Here is a 9,959-nt window from a genome sequence, read left to right as displayed (position 1 = left end):
ACACTCATGTTAAAGAGAGAAAATAAGGATGCACAGCCCACATTCCTGCCCTGTGTTGGACACAATTTTGCTCAAAACTCGTGCAAGCCCTCTTTGTCCCAGGCAGTGAATTATCTCGGGAACCAGTGCCCCTCCTGCTTCTTTCCAAAGACTTGTCGATGTGGAGGCAGTTAGATTAATGTGAATTCATTTCTGAGTAGATTAGTCCATCCAAATTTATTCCCTATATGGAAATGGGAACTCACAAAAAAGAGAGAGAGGCTGAAGCAAATTCAGACCTTTCCCAAATACCACTACCCATAAAAGGGGGCTAATCCACTTGGAAACACAACTTTTCAATTAATTTGGCAAATTAGAAGGGACATCATGTTTGCTTGTCTTAACTATTGAAGCATGATTTCTCTTCCAACAGGCAGCCACTTAATGATGAGGGAGGGCTTCTGGTTGTGTGTTTGGTAACAGGGTAAATTGCCATGGGGTTCAAAAAGGCCCCTAATCATCCTTTCATGTAACCAGGTGAAGTGTGGCTGCATTTGAACAGGCAGCCCAGAGAAATGAGGCTCGAGGGGCTCTCAGGGATCCCTTCTGGTCACCCAGTTCCTTTAACTTTTAGTCTTCTTAATTTCTTGTCATTACACGGTAGCTGAAGTCTGTCAGAATGCATTAAAATAAAGAGAACACTTGAGGTAGGCCAACAATGCATTTTTCCCCGTGTTAAAAAAATGGCCTTGCTTTTAATGAGCTAAAACATAAAACCTTCCCCCAAAAAACAGAGCAGCTAAAACCTGTTGTGCTTTGCATCCATTGAAATTAGGTATGCCATGGATGAACGTGACCTGGAGCCCTCTAAGCTACAAAGTTTCTACCCAGATGTGATCTCTCTGTTTTAGGGCTCCTTTTTCCAACCATTTCTTTAAGCTGGAAATTTAACTTTGCAAGCTAAAAAAGGATAACTAGTGAATCTGATAGTATGTTCTGCCTGGCAAATAGAATAAAAACCCACCTCCCAGGCAACGTGTTCCCTCAGGGCTTGGTTTCATTGCAAGTTCCTCCATCAGTAATGTATATGAAGACCAATCTATTTCAAGATGCCTTTGACTATCTTCATACGTACGCCAAATTCTTTCTGCTCCTACAGTGATAAGGTAAGTGAATCAATTATTTCTACTACAAAATAACAGCAAACTGGCTCATTGTGATATAACACAAAGGTAGCTTAATTTATTCTAGCCTGGTTATCTGAATCACCTGCAGTGGCGATCCTAACAACCCCAAATATCGTAAGTAAACTGAATGGCTTTCACAGTGTCAGTGCTGGGCATGAATCCAACAGCTCCTGGGGTAGTTGGCCTAAAGAGAGCATGCCTTTTTTTCAGTCTTTTTTTCTAAAATACATTACTTGTCCTAAACTATGGAAGTGTCAGCTTCTCATGTCTTTCGCTATGATGTATTTAAATGTATTTGTAGCGAGCCACCCTTATGATTACAGGCAATTACTAGAATATCCTTCCATCATAATGGAGGTTTTCCTTAACGCTTTAACCATGTAAGAGTTGCACGCAGAATCAATAAACACAAGCAATTTTAACCTTCATTAATGTAGTCAAATGAGCTCCCCTGTGACTTAAGAAATGAGCAGAAATAATTCCTAGTATCTGCATGTAGTAAAAAAAAAAGTGAAATATTTAATATAGTAAGTAGTATCATCCCAGGGCACATGTAGTGTCATTGCTAAATGGCATCTTAGTTCTCACCAAGTATGTGTTGGTAGCGCTACCTTTAGTGACTCAAAGCAGATAATAATACTGGCTCCTCTACAATGCGATTACGCACCTCTGAAGTGATGAACTCTAGTATTGAAACAGGCTCTAAGGCAAGAGTTTCATGTGGTGGTGGTGACTTCAGCCAGCCCCACGATTACAGCAGGATTGTTCTGAGGCTCCAATTCCACCCTAAAATCAAAGGCTAAACTTGCCATTTATTTCAAAACAAAGTTATAAAAATTTTAACATCTGCCTTGTCTAGTACAAAAAACCTGCAGAAATCAGCAGTTGTCATCTTAATGACTCCCTTCCCTCCAAGGAATTCTTGCAGAAAATAACTGACAGGGAAAACGTGAAATTGTTCTTCCCCTGCCTCTACATCTGACACTGTCATGTATCTGCTAGTGTCATGGGTTAGCATCAATTTATGCAAATAAAAACCAAACTTAATCTCTTCTTCTTTCCTCTCAAATAGCAGCTCCCTCCTTCATACTGCTGCTTTGTCCCCCAAACCTGTACAACCTGGGAACTCACAAGAATTAAAGGCTTTAAAACATGACGTCCCATCCTCCATGTTTGCAATGCTCCAATTTTAAAGTGCATTGAGGCTGATATTTTTTCTAAAGATCCAAACTTCCATCCTTCCAGTCTGATTTCAATCTGCCTCCAGGTGCAGGCAAACAAATAGGGATTTAAAATGGGATCTTCCCTCCCAGCACGGAAAGAGCCTTGTTCGGCAGCTGAAGACTCTCCCCGTCCCCTCCCGCAGGCCAGTTGGATGGATAAGGAACAAATCCCTGTGCTGTAAGGATTAAATTGGACCATTAGCCAGCGCGTGTGTGTGCGTGCATGCATACGTGCATGATGCTGGTGGGGGGAGGATGAAACCGGGAGGATACTAAAGGCTTATCCTTGTGCATCCACAAAGCAAATCCTTCACACAGTGAGTTATCCTAGCTAGCTCGTCCAGAACAATCCCGCTGCATGAAAGCGCTTTCCCGAGATGCCGAAAACACAGCTGGATTGCTAATGGCTGCAAACAAAGACTTACTGCACAGAGAGAGGTGAGACAGAGAGAAAGACTGTGAAACCAAAGCATGTGGAGGACAAGATGGATGAGATTCTGCTTCTGCAATAACCAAATCTGAAATAGCAGCAGCCAATACAGACTTCTGGGCAAAACAATGTTTCACTGTGTCCTATAATGCAGTCTGCATTTTCTCCCAGTTTCTAAGGTGCCATTTCATTTTACTGGCATCTGCTTTGTACTTATTACCTCTCCCTAAAACACTGGCTTTAACTTTTTTCAAACGCTATTTGCTACTCTTGCTGGGCTGTTGCTTTCTTCAGTGTGAGCGTATCTGACATGAACTCTCTGGTCCTCTCCAGGAACCCAGGTGTTCTGGAGTTCAGTTGAGCCAAACTATTTCTATTCATTTTAAAGAAAAACAGACCCTACACTGCTGATAGGCCTCTAAAACGTAATAAAGAAATCATCTGTTGTAATGGATTTAACAACTAATCCAGAAAAGTCTGCCAGAGTTATTTCAAGAGTAGAAACATGTGTCAGGTTTTCAGTTACTTAGCAGGGGAAAATATTTCACCTCATGTGAGACCAGGCTGAGTGGGCCTCGCATCATCTCCTTCAGAAATCCTTTGGCTAATCCATGGGTTTAGAACTAATGAAAACATCATCCTAAGCAGAAACCCAGCTTAATAGATTTTAGATGCAGGAAGAAATTTATAAATCTACCTTCCAAAAAAAGTACAATGTAAAAATATAAAAAATATGTTTGGTTTTTTTTTTTTGTTATTGTCTGATTTCTGCCATACATGTATGCAGAAATTACTCGGCAGTTTGGTGGTGCTTGCTGGGTGCACGCTACCTAATTCTGCAGGCTGTATGGCTTCCTCTGCCTAGGTGACTGGGATCATGTGGCCCTCCAGTGGCTGAACTGAAAAACGGGGGAAAAAAGCCCACTGCAGTATTTTTTTTCTGCCTTAGAAATGCATGCAAAGAAGTCTACATACCATGAAAGTGCAATGGCAAATACGAAGAAGTTACATCATGCCAATTTTTAATATAATCACATAAAATTAATCCCTCCCTCCCTGTTCCTTATAGGTATACAATCTGAAGCAATCTTCAATCACGGGAGTTCATGCTATTCTTTCTCTGGCATGCCAGGCTTATATAGTGGGGCATAAGAAAGCATTTAATGAGAAGCCAATCCAGCATTTTGTTTTGCCCTTGTATTTCAAAGTGCGGCCAAAACTCATTTGCACAGATTGTGCAAAGCAATCTCTCAATAACACATGCCACCGTAACATGTAAGTACTTCACATCAATACTTTTTTTGCAATAGCATGTGACATACATGCTGATAAACTTATATGTGGCATCAAAGGCACAAGGATTTTAAAAGCTACAGATGTCTATGAAGTCTCAGTGCCCCTCTGAGATGCCTTGCAGCTGATTTTTTCAGAACATTTAGCATTATAAGGCATTTTATTTGTGTTGAAAGTGAAGCTCCTTTCATGAACACCTGTGAGTGCTCGGCACTTACACAGATCTGACTGTATCTCAAACAGCACTAAGAAAATGTGACTCACATAACCAGTGCCTACTGGTGAGAGACTTGGGTTCAACTGATTTGTAAATCAGAACACAGGCAACCTGCTGAACAAAACCAGAGAATTTAATTCTTAAAATGTCATTCAGTTACCATAATCATAAGAATTGCCTCTTTTGCTCTATGTCTCTCAATTTTTGTAACAAATGAGGCAAGAGTCTTATGACTCCCTTAGTGCACAGCCCTCATTTTATCCCAATATGTATTGAAAGAGGCTATGGCACTGTGGGACAAAAAAAGCACCTGCTCCTGTAGTTGAACCTGTATCATAATATACAGACACAAAGTACTTAGTTAAGGTTGCAAGAGAAACTTTAATGTCAGAATTTCCTGGCATTTTGGAGTTGGACTTTTGCAACTTTAATATTCTCTCTACTTCTTAAAGAAATAAGATGAAATTCCATTATATAGGCTCCTCCTCATGGCTACATGAGTTTCAGCTGGGCTGAAATCTTTGAACCCACAGCATATGCTTCTGCCTTTTGAGCTAACTAAATAATTGACAGCTGTGGAAGACTGTCCGTTTACAAAGGTCACCTGCATTCAGGCATAACACAATTAACACCAGCAGCAAAAAGTGATTCAAGATAAACTAGGAAAAGTCACGAGTGTGCTTAAACAGTGGAGATGTTTTCAAATCAGCTAAGCCAGGTGAATTTCATCCAAGGCAAACATAAAACTGGCTAAAGTATTCACACAAACAATAATGATTTTCCTTGAAAAGATGGGTGAGATTACACATATACCATCTACTTTTAAAAAGGGATGAGGGAGTTATAGACTACTTATGCTTTGGTTACTAGAAACTAGCATAACAAATAATTAAACCATTTATAGGTTCTCAGAAGACAATAAGTAAAAGGAAAAACAGGGTTTTTTCTTAAAGAACAAATGATGTCAAATTAACTTTTTTTTGTGAGAGAGAAACAGGCTTTTTAAATGGAAATTATTTATGTTGATTTTAATAAGGCTTTGATGCTGTTTTAAGTGACATTCTCAAAAGCAGGCTAGGAAGCTATTGCATATTTTGATGTATGATAAAATAGCTGCAAAAGCAGTTAGAAGGTTATATACAGAGCTGTGTCTAGTGGTTACTCCCGGGGTGGCCATCTTGGGCTGAGCATGATTTGGCTGAAGACAAAATGTGCTTATGAAATCTGGAAATGACACCACATTGAGAGACATGGCAAGCACAATGGCTGAGAAGATTAGAACTAAAAAATGATCTTTGCAAACCTCATAAATGGTCTGAAAAGGGGAAAAAAGCAGGACACAGCTTGTTAGGCAAATGTGCTGTTCTGTTCATTGGGAATAATGAACATCAGGTGGAAGAACTACTGGATGGGCAGCAATTCTGCAGGACAGTGTGTGCTACAGAAGACTGTGATTCTCAATGTGAGCCACAATAGTGGGAAAAAGGTAAATACCACATGGGGAAAAGGGGTTGTAACCAAAGTTGGCTTGTGACTCCATGCTCTCCCTCTCTGTGGCACTTAATAAGGCCTCTGCTGGTGTATTACAGCCAGTGGGAGTTTCTATTCTGCCTGAGAAATCTGCGTTAACTGGATAGTCTGGAGAAGAGAAATGGACTGGTCAGAGGGAAAGAGGAGGCTGTAAATTCAGCAGCTGGGTTGAGGGGTGGCGAGGAGGAAAAGCAACAGTGACACTGTCTTTTGGAAGAGGAACTATGAACACGGGGCCTCAGAGTCTCTGAGCTGCATGCAGAAGGATTTGTGGGGCCATTTCTGAAGTATTCCCTGTCTCCTCTGCAGTGGTGTAGGACTAGGAGCTGTGGGTGTGCTGCTTTGAAGTAGTTTGTGCATCAGCTGTGATCCCCCCATTGCCACAGTTTGGGAGACCCTGAGCTAGAATGTTCCTGGCAGGACACACCCTGACTCAATATACTCTAACTCATTACCTCTCCATACTATGTTTTCTTCTGTGTTTTCAGGGAAGGTTGGATGGTGTGGTATAACCCTTCCTATTTAGCTTTCTAACTTTCCTACCACATTAATTTCCTTGTTTCCTAGTAGACTCATTTCCTTCCATTGCATGAACTAAACTGAAAATGGACAGAGCAGGTAGACCAACAGATGGGAACTGTTAAATCCCCAGAAGGATTTTTAAAATTATTTTTCAGTTTATTAAAGGCACAGTTTTGTAATGTTCCAAGTGTTTGTGAGTCATAGATGGCCAGAGGACAAGCCCTGTGGGCTTACAGCTGATCTTCAAAGTTAAATTTTGCTTTGGAGAGTGAAACCAGCAGAGATCTTTTGAGATCTTTTCCCTGCAAGTGTATTCCACAGAAGCAACTAAGCAAAGACAATGTTAGACTTGCATCTCTTGGGAAGGGCCATCAGGAGTCACTAAACAGACATAATAAATACTAGTGTTGGTCTACACCACAGTTTTGGCATGTGCTTGCAAGCAGGTGTTTGGAAAGACCTCTTGGGAGAAGACAACTGCGTGCACCTCATGAAGCGCAACGCAGGAAGATGCTAACAGATGTGCTTCTAAGCTCTGCTTTGCTTTGGGTGCCAATTTCTTGTCCACTTTGTCTTTCAGCTTGCTGCCAAGCGTGTACTGGTAGAAATACAAAGCTGATTGGTGTCACAGTGCCCTTGCCCTGATTTGTTTATCTCTGTAGAAAATTCAGTTCATAATTTCTCCATTTGCAGTTAGTGCCCACTTCTGCGTATGAACCCAGGCGAAGAATAGGTAATGATTGCAAAGTTAATTCTTCTGTGGAAAGTTCTGCTTCATCTATCTATTTCACTAAAACTATTGGGCTAGATCCCAGATGGCTACAGTATTCCTCTTTCCACCAGGCGTTTATCCAAAGTTTTACCCTGTGGGCAATTGCTCCAAGAAGGAGAAAGGCCAAGTCATCTTTCTGCTTTTACATTAAAGCCATTCACATTTGCTCAGAGCTGCCATAACTCTCTGGATAATACATTCCTTCTTGTAACAAAACAGGGAAGCCATTTTCCTTGCTGCCTAGTAAAGGCACTGAGTGAAGTTAAACACAAGGCAGGCCCCTCATTGCTATTTCCCAAGAGCATGCTTATTTAATCCAGGCTTAGTTTTTTGGGGGGAAGAAAAGTAACCAAAAAAGGAGTAAGCAGAGCAATGAGTGAGAACCTCACTGGGACTGAGCTCTGACTCACTTTGTTGCAAATGAGATTACAGCTGATCACCCTGGATGCTGAGTCCTTGGAGATATCACATATTTATTATTTATACCCAGAGACTGACGTTCTGTAAAATGGAAATGGCCAATTAATCACAAGCATCTTTTGGCAAACGTTTACAAGCAAAGACCTTCAAGTCTTAATCCAGGCTAACAAAGCCCCAGTGCCCCTGAGATGGAGTTCATTAGTCAGATGTGATGATAAGGGAGCTCTGTGCAGACTTGTAAAGGAAATGGGGATTAAAGTTTGTTTCAGAAAAGATTAGGCAGTTTTCCTTTGAACGGTGGAAATAGCTCTGAGGAAATTTGGCAGTATGAAGGTGCGAAGGGGGAAAGTTTGGGTTTATTGTTTGCATATTTTGCCGAGAGAGTTATAAGACCCCATTTATGCCAGACTTGAGAGCTAATGGATAGGAAGATCACAGATGGAGTTTCATGGTTACAGGTGTCTTCAGTTTTACTCAGACTTTGTAAGGGAAGAGGGTGCTGTACCTGGGCCAGGCATGCCAACCTTCCTGAAAAGCAGCAGTTCCCAGGTCATACCCAAATTAGGTTTCTCTGTGTAATGTTTACAGTTCCTGCTCTAGCTATGAGAGTTTGGACCAAAGCCTGGGATTCAGCTTTTGTATCAAATGTAGGATTCGGAGAGGACTATGAAGGGTTTTGTGGCAATATTCTGTGGCAGCAGTCAGGGCTGGAGTTTTACTTTCCAACCCTGGCATAAAAATAAAATGTTCATTGATTATGATGCCTTGCAAAATGCTTTTCTGCTGGTGTATGAAAAGCCATTGCTGATGAAGTTGATCAATTCTTGTTTCTCTGTTCTTCCCATTTACGTGTGTGTGTGTGCATATCTTTTGTCTTATGCCTAGACTGCAAGCTATGTAGGAAATCAGTTGGGGTAGGGGATTGCCTGATTACTAGCCCAAGGAGGGGCTTTTGGTCTGTGGTGAGCACTCCTAGGGACTAAGGTAACATCAGGAACAACAATAACAATAGTAACAGTAAGCAGACCTGATTTCCTTGGCTGATTAATCTGAAATCTCCTCAGAGACATTCAGGAAGACAACGCACAGCTTTCTCTCGCAGTTGCTGACTTTTTTTTTTCCTGCAGGTTTCCCACAAAATGTTTGTCACAGTGCCAAGCTGCTCTGTTCTGCAAAGTGCTTTGAAGAGAGAATCCCTCAATTACCAATATTCCCGAAGCATGGTGATGTAGTAAGGAGGAAAAGGGGATTTTTTTCTTCAGACATCACTCAATATAAAAACGAAACACTTGTGTTTGCAAGGTCAGTCTTCTGGTATAAGGTTTTTGAAGTGTTCATGTGAGATTTAGTCTTTTATAGCTATACTAGTATCACCACTTTGCACTCTGTTTTAATTATAGATAATAATGTGGTTTTTGAGATACACTGAGAATAGAAAGAACACTGGTAGTAATATCCTCAAAGGATACAGGGAAGGTAATGCAGAACAAGAAGTACTCAATATATGTGATGAAATATTTGCCATTCTTTATACATCTCTGCTGATGATTTAATATCCAACAGGTACCAAGTTACACATGATATAGCATCTATTATAAAATCAGCAGGCTTCAGTTTCATGTATGTAATTTGGGTGAGAAATTCTCTCTGTTGTTAATGTTGGGAGAAAGCTAGTGTTGTGCCAATGTTTACAAAATAAAAAAATAAATCCTGTTCCACTGGTGATCTGGGGCAGAATGTGGCTTATCAGGCACTTCCATCCAGCCCAAAGCCCTGTCCTGGTGGTGAAGAGGAATGGCTGCTTCTTCAGTAGATGTGTCCTATGGGACTTCGGGGCACCAAGAAGAGGAGGCTGGAGAGCCGTGGGCAGACGGGCCCTAGGGGGTGGGTGGCAGAGGGGGTGAGGCAGGAGAGGACAGGAGGGGCTCTCTGGCCCCAGAGTCCTGCCCTGCTGCCACCTCTCCTCAGGGAGCCCAGTCCACCCAAACCGGGCTTATCCTTGTCAACGCGCTGCTCTCCCTATGGCCAAAATCACAGATAGAGTCATACCTGTGAGATGTGGTACTTTGGAGGAGGGCTGGGGGATGACCTGAGGGGAAAGATCCCCCTCACCCAGCCAGGCTATACCTGGCCCAGCCACCCCTGCGGCCTGCTCTGTAACCGCCTCAGCCCAACTCGAGGCCATGGCCGAGGAGGCCGTGTCCCCTCGCAGTCCGCCGCCGCCGCAGAGGCGCTGGGGGGACGCGCCCCCTCCCCGCTGCTGGAGCCTGGGGACGGGGCAGTGCCAGGACAGGACAGGCCCCTCCCGTTACCGCCGATCCCCTCGCCCGCCCTTTGTCTCGGTCCCGCCCTCGCCGCCGCCCGCCGCTGGGTGGCGCTGCCCCCC

Source organism: Mycteria americana, chromosome 9, assembly GCF_035582795.1.
Source record: "Mycteria americana isolate JAX WOST 10 ecotype Jacksonville Zoo and Gardens chromosome 9, USCA_MyAme_1.0, whole genome shotgun sequence".
Classification (NCBI taxonomy): Eukaryota; Metazoa; Chordata; class Aves; order Ciconiiformes; family Ciconiidae; genus Mycteria; species Mycteria americana.
The sequence above is the reverse complement of the archived record's forward strand: the minus strand, read 5'-3'. Positions refer to the sequence as shown.